Source organism: Phragmites australis, chromosome 15 (genome assembly GCF_958298935.1).
Source record: "Phragmites australis chromosome 15, lpPhrAust1.1, whole genome shotgun sequence".
Classification (NCBI taxonomy): Eukaryota; Viridiplantae; Streptophyta; class Magnoliopsida; order Poales; family Poaceae; genus Phragmites; species Phragmites australis.
In genome coordinates, this window is record NC_084935.1 from 13,454,030 (window position 1) to 13,463,659 (window position 9,630).

General features: G+C 59.8%; 28 non-coding genes across 28 annotated transcripts; all 28 read left to right on the forward strand.

Moving 5' to 3' along the window:
• The first annotated feature begins 173 nt into the window (after nucleotides 1–173).
• Nucleotides 174–292, forward strand: LOC133894574 (5S ribosomal RNA). Its single transcript, XR_009905371.1, has one exon. It is a non-coding gene; the product is annotated as a 5S ribosomal RNA (ribosomal RNA).
• Nucleotides 293–515: 223 nt separating this feature from the next.
• On the forward strand, nucleotides 516–634 carry LOC133894575 (5S ribosomal RNA). Its single transcript, XR_009905372.1, has one exon. It is a non-coding gene; the product is annotated as a 5S ribosomal RNA (ribosomal RNA).
• Nucleotides 635–857: 223 nt separating this feature from the next.
• Nucleotides 858–976, forward strand: LOC133894011 (5S ribosomal RNA). The gene has a single exon (XR_009904832.1). It is a non-coding gene; the product is annotated as a 5S ribosomal RNA (ribosomal RNA).
• Nucleotides 977–1,199: 223 nt separating this feature from the next.
• LOC133894576 (5S ribosomal RNA) lies at nucleotides 1,200–1,318 on the forward strand. Its single transcript, XR_009905373.1, has one exon. It is a non-coding gene; the product is annotated as a 5S ribosomal RNA (ribosomal RNA).
• A 221-nt stretch (nucleotides 1,319–1,539) lies between these two features.
• Nucleotides 1,540–1,658, forward strand: LOC133894577 (5S ribosomal RNA). The gene has a single exon (XR_009905374.1). It is a non-coding gene; the product is annotated as a 5S ribosomal RNA (ribosomal RNA).
• Nucleotides 1,659–1,881: 223 nt separating this feature from the next.
• Nucleotides 1,882–2,000, forward strand: LOC133894578 (5S ribosomal RNA). The gene has a single exon (XR_009905375.1). It is a non-coding gene; the product is annotated as a 5S ribosomal RNA (ribosomal RNA).
• A 223-nt stretch (nucleotides 2,001–2,223) lies between these two features.
• On the forward strand, nucleotides 2,224–2,342 carry LOC133894579 (5S ribosomal RNA). Its single transcript, XR_009905376.1, has one exon. It is a non-coding gene; the product is annotated as a 5S ribosomal RNA (ribosomal RNA).
• A 222-nt stretch (nucleotides 2,343–2,564) lies between these two features.
• Nucleotides 2,565–2,683, forward strand: LOC133894012 (5S ribosomal RNA). Its single transcript, XR_009904833.1, has one exon. It is a non-coding gene; the product is annotated as a 5S ribosomal RNA (ribosomal RNA).
• Nucleotides 2,684–2,905: 222 nt separating this feature from the next.
• LOC133894050 (5S ribosomal RNA) lies at nucleotides 2,906–3,024 on the forward strand. Its single transcript, XR_009904869.1, has one exon. It is a non-coding gene; the product is annotated as a 5S ribosomal RNA (ribosomal RNA).
• Nucleotides 3,025–3,247: 223 nt separating this feature from the next.
• On the forward strand, nucleotides 3,248–3,366 carry LOC133894580 (5S ribosomal RNA). The gene has a single exon (XR_009905377.1). It is a non-coding gene; the product is annotated as a 5S ribosomal RNA (ribosomal RNA).
• A 222-nt stretch (nucleotides 3,367–3,588) lies between these two features.
• LOC133894581 (5S ribosomal RNA) lies at nucleotides 3,589–3,707 on the forward strand. The gene has a single exon (XR_009905378.1). It is a non-coding gene; the product is annotated as a 5S ribosomal RNA (ribosomal RNA).
• A 223-nt stretch (nucleotides 3,708–3,930) lies between these two features.
• On the forward strand, nucleotides 3,931–4,049 carry LOC133893828 (5S ribosomal RNA). Its single transcript, XR_009904660.1, has one exon. It is a non-coding gene; the product is annotated as a 5S ribosomal RNA (ribosomal RNA).
• A 223-nt stretch (nucleotides 4,050–4,272) lies between these two features.
• Nucleotides 4,273–4,391, forward strand: LOC133894013 (5S ribosomal RNA). Its single transcript, XR_009904834.1, has one exon. It is a non-coding gene; the product is annotated as a 5S ribosomal RNA (ribosomal RNA).
• A 223-nt stretch (nucleotides 4,392–4,614) lies between these two features.
• Nucleotides 4,615–4,733, forward strand: LOC133894582 (5S ribosomal RNA). The gene has a single exon (XR_009905379.1). It is a non-coding gene; the product is annotated as a 5S ribosomal RNA (ribosomal RNA).
• A 221-nt stretch (nucleotides 4,734–4,954) lies between these two features.
• LOC133894584 (5S ribosomal RNA) lies at nucleotides 4,955–5,073 on the forward strand. The gene has a single exon (XR_009905381.1). It is a non-coding gene; the product is annotated as a 5S ribosomal RNA (ribosomal RNA).
• A 223-nt stretch (nucleotides 5,074–5,296) lies between these two features.
• Nucleotides 5,297–5,415, forward strand: LOC133894585 (5S ribosomal RNA). Its single transcript, XR_009905382.1, has one exon. It is a non-coding gene; the product is annotated as a 5S ribosomal RNA (ribosomal RNA).
• Nucleotides 5,416–5,638: 223 nt separating this feature from the next.
• LOC133894586 (5S ribosomal RNA) lies at nucleotides 5,639–5,757 on the forward strand. The gene has a single exon (XR_009905383.1). It is a non-coding gene; the product is annotated as a 5S ribosomal RNA (ribosomal RNA).
• A 223-nt stretch (nucleotides 5,758–5,980) lies between these two features.
• LOC133894587 (5S ribosomal RNA) lies at nucleotides 5,981–6,099 on the forward strand. The gene has a single exon (XR_009905384.1). It is a non-coding gene; the product is annotated as a 5S ribosomal RNA (ribosomal RNA).
• Nucleotides 6,100–6,321: 222 nt separating this feature from the next.
• LOC133894589 (5S ribosomal RNA) lies at nucleotides 6,322–6,440 on the forward strand. Its single transcript, XR_009905385.1, has one exon. It is a non-coding gene; the product is annotated as a 5S ribosomal RNA (ribosomal RNA).
• A 222-nt stretch (nucleotides 6,441–6,662) lies between these two features.
• LOC133894014 (5S ribosomal RNA) lies at nucleotides 6,663–6,781 on the forward strand. The gene has a single exon (XR_009904835.1). It is a non-coding gene; the product is annotated as a 5S ribosomal RNA (ribosomal RNA).
• Nucleotides 6,782–7,004: 223 nt separating this feature from the next.
• LOC133894590 (5S ribosomal RNA) lies at nucleotides 7,005–7,123 on the forward strand. Its single transcript, XR_009905386.1, has one exon. It is a non-coding gene; the product is annotated as a 5S ribosomal RNA (ribosomal RNA).
• A 221-nt stretch (nucleotides 7,124–7,344) lies between these two features.
• Nucleotides 7,345–7,463, forward strand: LOC133894591 (5S ribosomal RNA). The gene has a single exon (XR_009905387.1). It is a non-coding gene; the product is annotated as a 5S ribosomal RNA (ribosomal RNA).
• Nucleotides 7,464–7,686: 223 nt separating this feature from the next.
• LOC133894592 (5S ribosomal RNA) lies at nucleotides 7,687–7,805 on the forward strand. The gene has a single exon (XR_009905388.1). It is a non-coding gene; the product is annotated as a 5S ribosomal RNA (ribosomal RNA).
• A 223-nt stretch (nucleotides 7,806–8,028) lies between these two features.
• LOC133894078 (5S ribosomal RNA) lies at nucleotides 8,029–8,147 on the forward strand. Its single transcript, XR_009904895.1, has one exon. It is a non-coding gene; the product is annotated as a 5S ribosomal RNA (ribosomal RNA).
• A 223-nt stretch (nucleotides 8,148–8,370) lies between these two features.
• LOC133894593 (5S ribosomal RNA) lies at nucleotides 8,371–8,489 on the forward strand. The gene has a single exon (XR_009905389.1). It is a non-coding gene; the product is annotated as a 5S ribosomal RNA (ribosomal RNA).
• Nucleotides 8,490–8,711: 222 nt separating this feature from the next.
• LOC133894594 (5S ribosomal RNA) lies at nucleotides 8,712–8,830 on the forward strand. Its single transcript, XR_009905390.1, has one exon. It is a non-coding gene; the product is annotated as a 5S ribosomal RNA (ribosomal RNA).
• Nucleotides 8,831–9,053: 223 nt separating this feature from the next.
• Nucleotides 9,054–9,172, forward strand: LOC133894596 (5S ribosomal RNA). The gene has a single exon (XR_009905392.1). It is a non-coding gene; the product is annotated as a 5S ribosomal RNA (ribosomal RNA).
• Nucleotides 9,173–9,393: 221 nt separating this feature from the next.
• LOC133894061 (5S ribosomal RNA) lies at nucleotides 9,394–9,512 on the forward strand. The gene has a single exon (XR_009904879.1). It is a non-coding gene; the product is annotated as a 5S ribosomal RNA (ribosomal RNA).
• The last annotated feature ends 118 nt before the right edge of the window (nucleotides 9,513–9,630 follow it).

Genomic DNA, 9,630 nt, shown 5'->3' on the forward strand with positions numbered 1-9,630 from the left:
TTATTTCTAACTTTTTTTTTTGCGCAACCGGATCGCGGCTCGAGCTTCGGCGGTGCACCGGGAAGCGGGGCGACACCGCGCGGCAGGACGTGGGGCCCACGCGCGCCGGGGAGCGGGCGGGGGAGGCGGCGCGGAAGGCGCGCATAAGGGGGGAGGAGGAGGCAGAGTATGTCGGATGCGATCATACCAGCACTAAAGCACCGGATCCCATCAGAACTCCGAAGTTAAGCGTGCTTGGGCGAGAGTAGTACTAGGATGGGTGACCTCCTGGGAAGTCCTCGTGTTGCATTCCCCCTTTTTGCTTAATTTTCCTCGCGTTCATCCGCCTCGTTGTATTCGTTTTATTTCTAACTTTTTTTTTTTGCGCAACCGGATCGCGGCTCGAGCTTCGGCGGTGCACCGGGAAGCGGGGCGACACCGCGCGGCAGGACGTGGGGCCCACGCGCGCCGGGGAGCGGGCAGGGGAGGCGGCGCGGAAGGCGCGCATAAGGGGGGAGGAGGAGGCAGATTATGTCGGATGCGATCATACCAGCACTAAAGCACCGGATCCCATCAGAACTCCGAAGTTAAGCGTGCTTGGGCGAGAGTAGTACTAGGATGGGTGACCTCCTGGGAAGTCCTCGTGTTGCATTCCCCCTTTTTGCTTAATTTTCCTCGCGTTCATCCGCCTCGTTGTATTCGTTTTATTTCTAACTTTTTTTTTTTGCGCAACCGGATCGCGGCTCGAGCTTCGGCGGTGCACCGGGAAGCGGGGCGACACCGCGCGGCAGGACGTGGGGCCCACGCGCGCCGGGGAGCGGGCGGGGGAGGCGGCGCGGAAGGCGCGCATAAGGGGGGAGGAGGAGGCAGAGTATGTCGGATGCGATCATACCAGCACTAAAGCACCGGATCCCATCAGAACTCCGAAGTTAAGCGTGCTTAGGCGAGAGTAGTACTAGGATGGGTGACCTCCTGGGAAGTCCTCGTGTTGCATTCCCCCTTTTTGCTTAATTTTCCTCGCGTTCATCCGCCTCGTTGTATTCGTTTTATTTCTAACTTTTTTTTTTTGCGCAACCGGATCGCGGCTCGAGCTTCGGCGGTGCACCGGGAAGCGGGGCGACACCGCGCGGCAGGACGTGGGGCCCACGCGCGCCGGGGAGCGGGCGGGGGAGGCGGCGCGGAAGGCGCGCATAAGGGGGGAGGAGGAGGCAGAGTATGTCGGATGCGATCATACCAGCACTAAAGCACCGGATCCCATCAGAACTCCGAAGTTAAGCGTGCTTGGGCGAGAGTAGTACTAGGATGGGTGACCTCCTGGGAAGTCCTCGTGTTGCATTCCCCCTTTTTGCTTAATTTTCCTCGCGTTCATCCGCCTCGTTGTATTCGTTTTATTTCTAACTTTTTTTTTTGCGCAACCGGATCGCGGCTCGAGCTTCGGCGGTGCACCGGGAAGCGGGCGACACCGCGCGGCAGGACGTGGGGCCCACGCGCGCCGGGGAGCGGGCGGGGGAGGCGGCGCGGAAGGCGCGCATAAGGGGGGAGGAGGAGGCAGAGTATGTCGGATGCGATCATACCAGCACTAAAGCACCGGATCCCATCAGAACTCCGAAGTTAAGCGTGCTTGGGCGAGAGTAGTACTAGGATGGGTGACCTCCTGGGAAGTCCTCGTGTTGCATTCCCCCTTTTTGCTTAATTTTCCTCGCGTTCATCCGCCTCGTTGTATTCGTTTTATTTCTAACTTTTTTTTTTTGCGCAACCGGATCGCGGCTCGAGCTTCGGCGGTGCACCGGGAAGCGGGGCGACACCGCGCGGCAGGACGTGGGGCCCACGCGCGCCGGGGAGCGGGCGGGGGAGGCGGCGCGGAAGGCGCGCATAAGGGGGGAGGAGGAGGCAGAGTATGTCGGATGCGATCATACCAGCACTAAAGCACCGGATCCCATCAGAACTCCGAAGTTAAGCGTGCTTGGGCGAGAGTAGTACTAGGATGGGTGACCTCCTGGGAAGTCCTCGTGTTGCATTCCCCCTTTTTGCTTAATTTTCCTCGCGTTCATCCGCCTCGTTGTATTCGTTTTATTTCTAACTTTTTTTTTTTGCGCAACCGGATCGCGGCTCGAGCTTCGGCGGTGCACCGGGAAGCGGGGCGACACCGCGCGGCAGGACGTGGGGCCCACGCGCGCCGGGGAGCGGGCGGGGGAGGCGGCGCGGAAGGCGCGCATAAGGGGGGAGGAGGAGGCAGAGTATGTCGGATGCGATCATACCAGCACTAAAGCACCGGATCCCATCAGAACTCCGAAGTTAAGCGTGCTTGGGCGAGAGTAGTACTAGGATGGGTGACCTCCTGGGAAGTCCTCGTGTTGCATTCCCCCTTTTTGCTTAATTTTCCTCGCGTTCATCCGCCTCGTTGTATTCGTTTTATTTCTAACTTTTTTTTTTGCGCAACCGGATCGCGGCTCGAGCTTCGGCGGTGCACCGGGAAGCGGGGCGACACCGCGCGGCAGGACGTGGGGCCCACGCGCGCCGGGGAGCGGGCGGGGGAGGCGGCGCGGAAGGCGCGCATAAGGGGGGAGGAGGAGGCAGAGTATGTCGGATGCGATCATACCAGCACTAAAGCACCGGATCCCATCAGAACTCCGAAGTTAAGCGTGCTTAGGCGAGAGTAGTACTAGGATGGGTGACCTCCTGGGAAGTCCTCGTGTTGCATTCCCCCTTTTTGCTTAATTTTCCTCGCGTTCATCCGCCTCGTTGTATTCGTTTTATTTCTAACTTTTTTTTTTGCGCAACCGGATCGCGGCTCGAGCTTCGGCGGTGCACCGGGAAGCGGGGCGACACCGCGCGGCAGGACGTGGGGCCCACGCGCGCCGGGGAGCGGGCGGGGGAGGCGGCGCGGAAGGCGCGCATAAGGGGGGAGGAGGAGGCAGAGTATGTCGGATGCGATCATACCAGCACTAAAGCACCGGATCCCATCAGAACCCCGAAGTTAAGCGTGCTTGGGCGAGAGTAGTACTAGGATGGGTGACCTCCTGGGAAGTCCTCGTGTTGCATTCCCCCTTTTTGCTTAATTTTCCTCGCGTTCATCCGCCTCGTTGTATTCGTTTTATTTCTAACTTTTTTTTTTTGCGCAACCCGATCGCGACTCGAGCTTCGGCGGTGCACCGGGAAGCGGGGCGACACCGCGCGGCAGGACGTGGGGCCCACGCGCGCCGGGGAGCGGGCGGGGGAGGCGGCGCGGAAGGCGCGCATAAGGGGGGAGGAGGAGGCAGAGTATGTCGGATGCGATCATACCAGCACTAAAGCACCGGATCCCATCAGAACTCCGAAGTTAAGCGTGCTTGGGCGAGAGTAGTACTAGGATGGGTGACCTCCTGGGAAGTCCTCGTGTTGCATTCCCCCTTTTTGCTTAATTTTCCTCGCGTTCATCCGCCTCGTTGTATTCGTTTTATTTCTAACTTTTTTTTTTGCGCAACCGGATCGCGGCTCGAGCTTCGGCGGTGCACCGGGAAGCGGGGCGACACCGCGCGGCAGGACGTGGGGCCCACGCGCGCCGGGGAGCGGGCGGGGGAGGCGGCGCGGAAGGCGCGCATAAGGGGGGAGGAGGAGGCAGAGTATGTCGGATGCGATCATACCAGCACTAAAGCACCGGATCCCATCAGAACTCCGAAGTTAAGCGTGCTTGGGCGAGAGTAGTACTAGGATGGGTGACCTCCTGGGAAGTCCTCGTGTTGCATTCCCCCTTTTTGCTTAATTTTCCTCGCGTTCATCCGCCTCGTTGTATTCGTTTTATTTCTAACTTTTTTTTTTTGCGCAACCGGATCGCGGCTCGAGCTTCGGCGGTGCACCGGGAAGCGGGGCGACACCGCGCGGCAGGACGTGGGGCCCACGCGCGCCGGGGAGCGGGCGGGGGAGGCGGCGCGGAAGGCGCGCATAAGGGGGGAGGAGGAGGCAGAGTATGTCGGATGCGATCATACCTGCACTAAAGCACCGGATCCCATCAGAACTCCGAAGTTAAGCGTGCTTGGGCGAGAGTAGTACTAGGATGGGTGACCTCCTGGGAAGTCCTCGTGTTGCATTCCCCCTTTTTGCTTAATTTTCCTCGCGTTCATCCGCCTCGTTGTATTCGTTTTATTTCTAACTTTTTTTTTTTGCGCAACCGGATCGCGGCTCGAGCTTCGGCGGTGCACCGGGAAGCGGGGCGACACCGCGCGGCAGGACGTGGGGCCCACGCGCGCCGGGGAGCGGGCGGGGGAGGCGGCGCGGAAGGCGCGCATAAGGGGGGAGGAGGAGGCAGAGTATGTCGGATGCGATCATACCAGCACTAAAGCACCGGATCCCATCAGAACTCCGAAGTTAAGCGTGCTTAGGCGAGAGTAGTACTAGGATGGGTGACCTCCTGGGAAGTCCTCGTGTTGCATTCCCCCTTTTTGCTTAATTTTCCTCGCGTTCATCCGCCTCGTTGTATTCGTTTTATTTCTAACTTTTTTTTTTTGCGCAACCGGATCGCGGCTCGAGCTTCGGCGGTGCACCGGGAAGCGGGGCGACACCGCGCGGCAGGACGTGGGGCCCACGCGCGCCGGGGAGCGGGCGGGGGAGGCGGCGCGGAAGGCGCGCATAAGGGGGGAGGAGGAGGCAGAGTATGTCGGATGCGATCATACCAGCACTAAAGCACCGGATCCCATCAGAACTCCGAAGTTAAGCGTGCTTGGGCGAGAGTAGTACTAGGATGGGTGACCTCCTGGGAAGTCCTCGTGTTGCATTCCCCCTTTTTGCTTAATTTTCCTCGCGTTCATCCGCCTCGTTGTATTCGTTTTATTTCTAACTTTTTTTTTTGCGCAACCGGATCGCGGCTCGAGCTTCGGCGGTGCACCGGGAAGCGGGCGACACCGCGCGGCAGGACGTGGGGCCCACGCGCGCCGGGGAGCGGGCGGGGGAGGCGGCGCGGAAGGCGCGCATAAGGGGGGAGGAGGAGGCAGAGTATGTCGGATGCGATCATACCAGCACTAAAGCACCGGATCCCATCAGAACTCCGAAGTTAAGCGTGCTTGGGCGAGAGTAGTACTAGGATGGGTGACCTCCTGGGAAGTCCTCGTGTTGCATTCCCCCTTTTTGCTTAATTTTCCTCGCGTTCATCCGCCTCGTTGTATTCGTTTTATTTCTAACTTTTTTTTTTTGCGCAACCAGATCGCGGCTCGAGCTTCGGCGGTGCACCGGGAAGCGGGGCGACACCGCGCGGCAGGACGTGGGGCCCACGCGCGCCGGGGAGCGGGCGGGGGAGGCGGCGCGGAAGGCGCGCATAAGGGGGGAGGAGGAGGCAGAGTATGTCGGATGCGATCATACCAGCACTAAAGCACCGGATCCCATCAGAACTCCGAAGTTAAGCGTGCTTGGGCGAGAGTAGTACTAGGATGGGTGACCTCCTGGGAAGTCCTCGTGTTGCATTCCCCCTTTTTGCTTAATTTTCCTCGCGTTCATCCGCCTCGTTGTATTCGTTTTATTTCTAACTTTTTTTTTTTGCGCAACCAGATCGCGGCTCGAGCTTCGGCGGTGCACCGGGAAGCGGGGCGACACCGCGCGGCAGGACGTGGGGCCCACGCGCGCCGGGGAGCGGGCGGGGGAGGCGGCGCGGAAGGCGCGCATAAGGGGGGAGGAGGAGGCAGAGTATGTCGGATGCGATCATACCAGCACTAAAGCACCGGATCCCATCAGAACTCCGAAGTTAAGCGTGCTTGGGCGAGAGTAGTACTAGGATGGGTGACCTCCTGGGAAGTCCTCGTGTTGCATTCCCCCTTTTTGCTTAATTTTCCTCGCGTTCATCCGCCTCGTTGTATTCGTTTTATTTCTAACTTTTTTTTTTTGCGCAACCGGATCGCGGCTCTTGCTTCGGCGGTGCACCGGGAAGCGGGGCGACACCGCGCGGCAGGACGTGGGGCCCACGCGCGCCGGGGAGCGGGCGGGGGAGGCGGCGCGGAAGGCGCGCATAAGGGGGGAGGAGGAGGCAGAGTATGTCGGATGCGATCATACCAGCACTAAAGCACCGGATCCCATCAGAACTCCGAAGTTAAGCGTGCTTGGGCGAGAGTAGTACTAGGATGGGTGACCTCCTGGGAAGTCCTCGTGTTGCATTCCCCCTTTTTGCTTAATTTTCCTCGCGTTCATCCGCCTCGTTGTATTCGTTTTATTTCTAACTTTTTTTTTTGCGCAACCGGATCGCGGCTCGAGCTTCGGCGGTGCACCGGGAAGCGGGGCGACACCGCGCGGCAGGACGTGGGGCCCACGCGCGCCGGGGAGCGGGCGGGGGAGGCGGCGCGGAAGGCGCGCATAAGGGGGGAGGAGGAGGCAGAGTATGTCGGATGCGATCATACCAGCACTAAAGCACCGGATCCCATCAGAACTCCGAAGTTAAGCGTGCTTGGGCGAGAGTAGTACTAGGATGGGTGACCTCCTGGGAAGTCCTCGTGTTGCATTCCCCCTTTTTGCTTAATTTTCCTCGCGTTCATCCGCCTCGTTGTATTCGTTTTATTTCTAACTTTTTTTTTTGCGCAACCGGATCGCGGCTCGAGCTTCGGCGGTGCACCGGGAAGCGGGGCGACACCGCGCGGCAGGACGTGGGGCCCACGCGCGCCGGGGAGCGGGCGGGGGAGGCGGCGCGGAAGGCGCGCATAAGGGGGGAGGAGGAGGCAGAGTATGTCGGATGCGATCATACCAGCACTAAAGCACCGGATCCCATCAGAACTCCGAAGTTAAGCGTGCTTAGGCGAGAGTAGTACTAGGATGGGTGACCTCCTGGGAAGTCCTCGTGTTGCATTCCCCCTTTTTGCTTAATTTTCCTCGCGTTCATCCGCCTCGTTGTATTCGTTTTATTTCTAACTTTTTTTTTTTGCGCAACCGGATCGCGGCTCGAGCTTCGGCGGTGCACCGGGAAGCGGGGCGACACCGCGCGGCAGGACGTGGGGCCCACGCGCGCCGGGGAGCGGGCGGGGGAGGCGGCGCGGAAGGCGCGCATAAGGGGGGAGGAGGAGGCAGAGTATGTCGGATGCGATCATACCAGCACTAAAGCACCGGATCCCATCAGAACTCCGAAGTTAAGCGTGCTTGGGCGAGAGTAGTACTAGGATGGGTGACCTCCTGGGAAGTCCTCGTGTTGCATTCCCCCTTTTTGCTTAATTTTCCTCGCGTTCATCCGCCTCGTTGTATTCGTTTTATTTCTAACTTTTTTTTTTGCGCAACCGGATCGCGGCTCGAGCTTCGGCGGTGCACCGGGAAGCGGGCGACACCGCGCGGCAGGACGTGGGGCCCACGCGCGCCGGGGAGCGGGCGGGGGAGGCGGCGCGGAAGGCGCGCATAAGGGGGGAGGAGGAGGCAGAGTATGTCGGATGCGATCATACCAGCACTAAAGCACCGGATCCCATCAGAACTCCGAAGTTAAGCGTGCTTGGGCGAGAGTAGTACTAGGATGGGTGACCTCCTGGGAAGTCCTCGTGTTGCATTCCCCCTTTTTGCTTAATTTTCCTCGCGTTCATCCGCCTCGTTGTATTCGTTTTATTTCTAACTTTTTTTTTTTGCGCAACCGGATCGCGGCTCGAGCTTCGGCGGTGCACCGGGAAGCGGGGCGACACCGCGCGGCAGGACGTGGGGCCCACGCGCGCCGGGGAGCGGGCGGGGGAGGCGGCGCGGAAGGCGCGCATAAGGGGGGAGGAGGAGGCAGAGTATGTCGGATGCGATCATACCAGCACTAAAGCACCGGATCCCATCAGAACTCCGAAGTTAAGCGTGCTTGGGCGAGAGTAGTACTAGGATGGGTGACCTCCTGGGAAGTCCTCGTGTTGCATTCCCCCTTTTTGCTTAATTTTCCTCGCGTTCATCCGCCTCGTTGTATTCGTTTTATTTCTAACTTTTTTTTTTTGCGCAACCAGATCGCGGCTCGAGCTTCGGCGGTGCACCGGGAAGCGGGGCGACACCGCGCGGCAGGACGTGGGGCCCACGCGCGCCGGGGAGCGGGCGGGGGAGGCGGCGCGGAAGGCGCGCATAAGGGGGGAGGAGGAGGCAGAGTATGTCGGATGCGATCATAACAGCACTAAAGCACCGGATCCCATCAGAACTCCGAAGTTAAGCGTGCTTGGGCGAGAGTAGTACTAGGATGGGTGACCTCCTGGGAAGTCCTCGTGTTGCATTCCCCCTTTTTGCTTAATTTTCCTCGCGTTCATCCGCCTCGTTGTATTCGTTTTATTTCTAACTTTTTTTTTTTGCGCAACCGGATCGCGGCTCTTGCTTCGGCGGTGCACCGGGAAGCGGGGCGACACCGCGCGGCAGGACGTGGGGCCCACGCGCGCCGGGGAGCGGGCGGGGGAGGCGGCGCGGAAGGCGCGCATAAGGGGGGAGGAGGAGGCAGAGTATGTCGGATGCGATCATACCAGCACTAAAGCACCGGATCCCATCAGAACTCCGAAGTTAAGCGTGCTTGGGCGAGAGTAGTACTAGGATGGGTGACCTCCTGGGAAGTCCTCGTGTTGCATTCCCCCTTTTTGCTTAATTTTCCTCGCGTTCATCCGCCTCGTTGTATTCGTTTTATTTCTAACTTTTTTTTTTGCGCAACCGGATCGCGGCTCGAGCTTCGGCGGTGCACCGGGAAGCGGGGCGACACCGCGCGGCAGGACGTGGGGCCCACGCGCGCCGGGGAGCGGGCGGGGGAGGCGGCGCGGAAGGCGCGCATAAGGGGGGAGGAGGAGGCAGAGTATGTCGGATGCGATCATACCAGCACTAAAGCACCGGATCCCATCAGAACTCCGAAGTTAAGCGTGCTTGGGCGAGAGTAGTACTAGGATGGGTGACCTCCTGGGAAGTCCTCGTGTTGCATTCCCCCTTTTTGCTTAATTTTCCTCGCGTTCATCCGCCTCGTTGTATTCGTTTTATTTCTAACTTTTTTTTTTTGCGCAACCGGATCGCGGCTCGAGCTTCGGCGGTGCACCGGGAAGCGGGGCGACACCGCGCGGCAGGACGTGGGGCCCACGCGCGCCGGGGAGCGGGCGGGGGAGGCGGCGCGGAAGGCGCGCATAAGGGGGGAGGAGGAGGCAGAGTATGTCGGATGCGATCATACCAGCACTAAAGCACCGGATCCCATCAGAACTCCGAAGTTAAGCGTGCTTGGGCGAGAGTAGTACTAGGATGGGTGACCTCCTGGGAAGTCCTCGTGTTGCATTCCCCCTTTTTGCTTAATTTTCCTCGCGTTCATCCGCCTCGTTGTATTCGTTTTATTTCTAACTTTTTTTTTTGCGCAACCGGATCGCGGCTCGAGCTTCGGCGGTGCACCGGGAAGCGGGCGACACCGCGCGGCAGGACGTGGGGCCCACGCGCGCCGGGGAGCGGGCGGGGGAGGCGGCGCGGAAGGCGCGCATAAGGGGGGAGGAGGAGGCAGAGTATGTCGGATGCGATCATACCAGCACTAAAGCACCGGATCCCATCAGAACTCCGAAGTTAAGCGTGCTTGGGCGAGAGTAGTACTAGGATGGGTGACCTCCTGGGAAGTCCTCGTGTTTCATTCCCCCTTTTTGCTTAATTTTCCTCGCGTTCATCCGCCTCGTTGTATTCGTTTTATTTCTAACTTTTTTTTTTTGCGCAACCGGATCGCGGCTCGAGCTTCGGCGGTGCACCGGGAAGCGG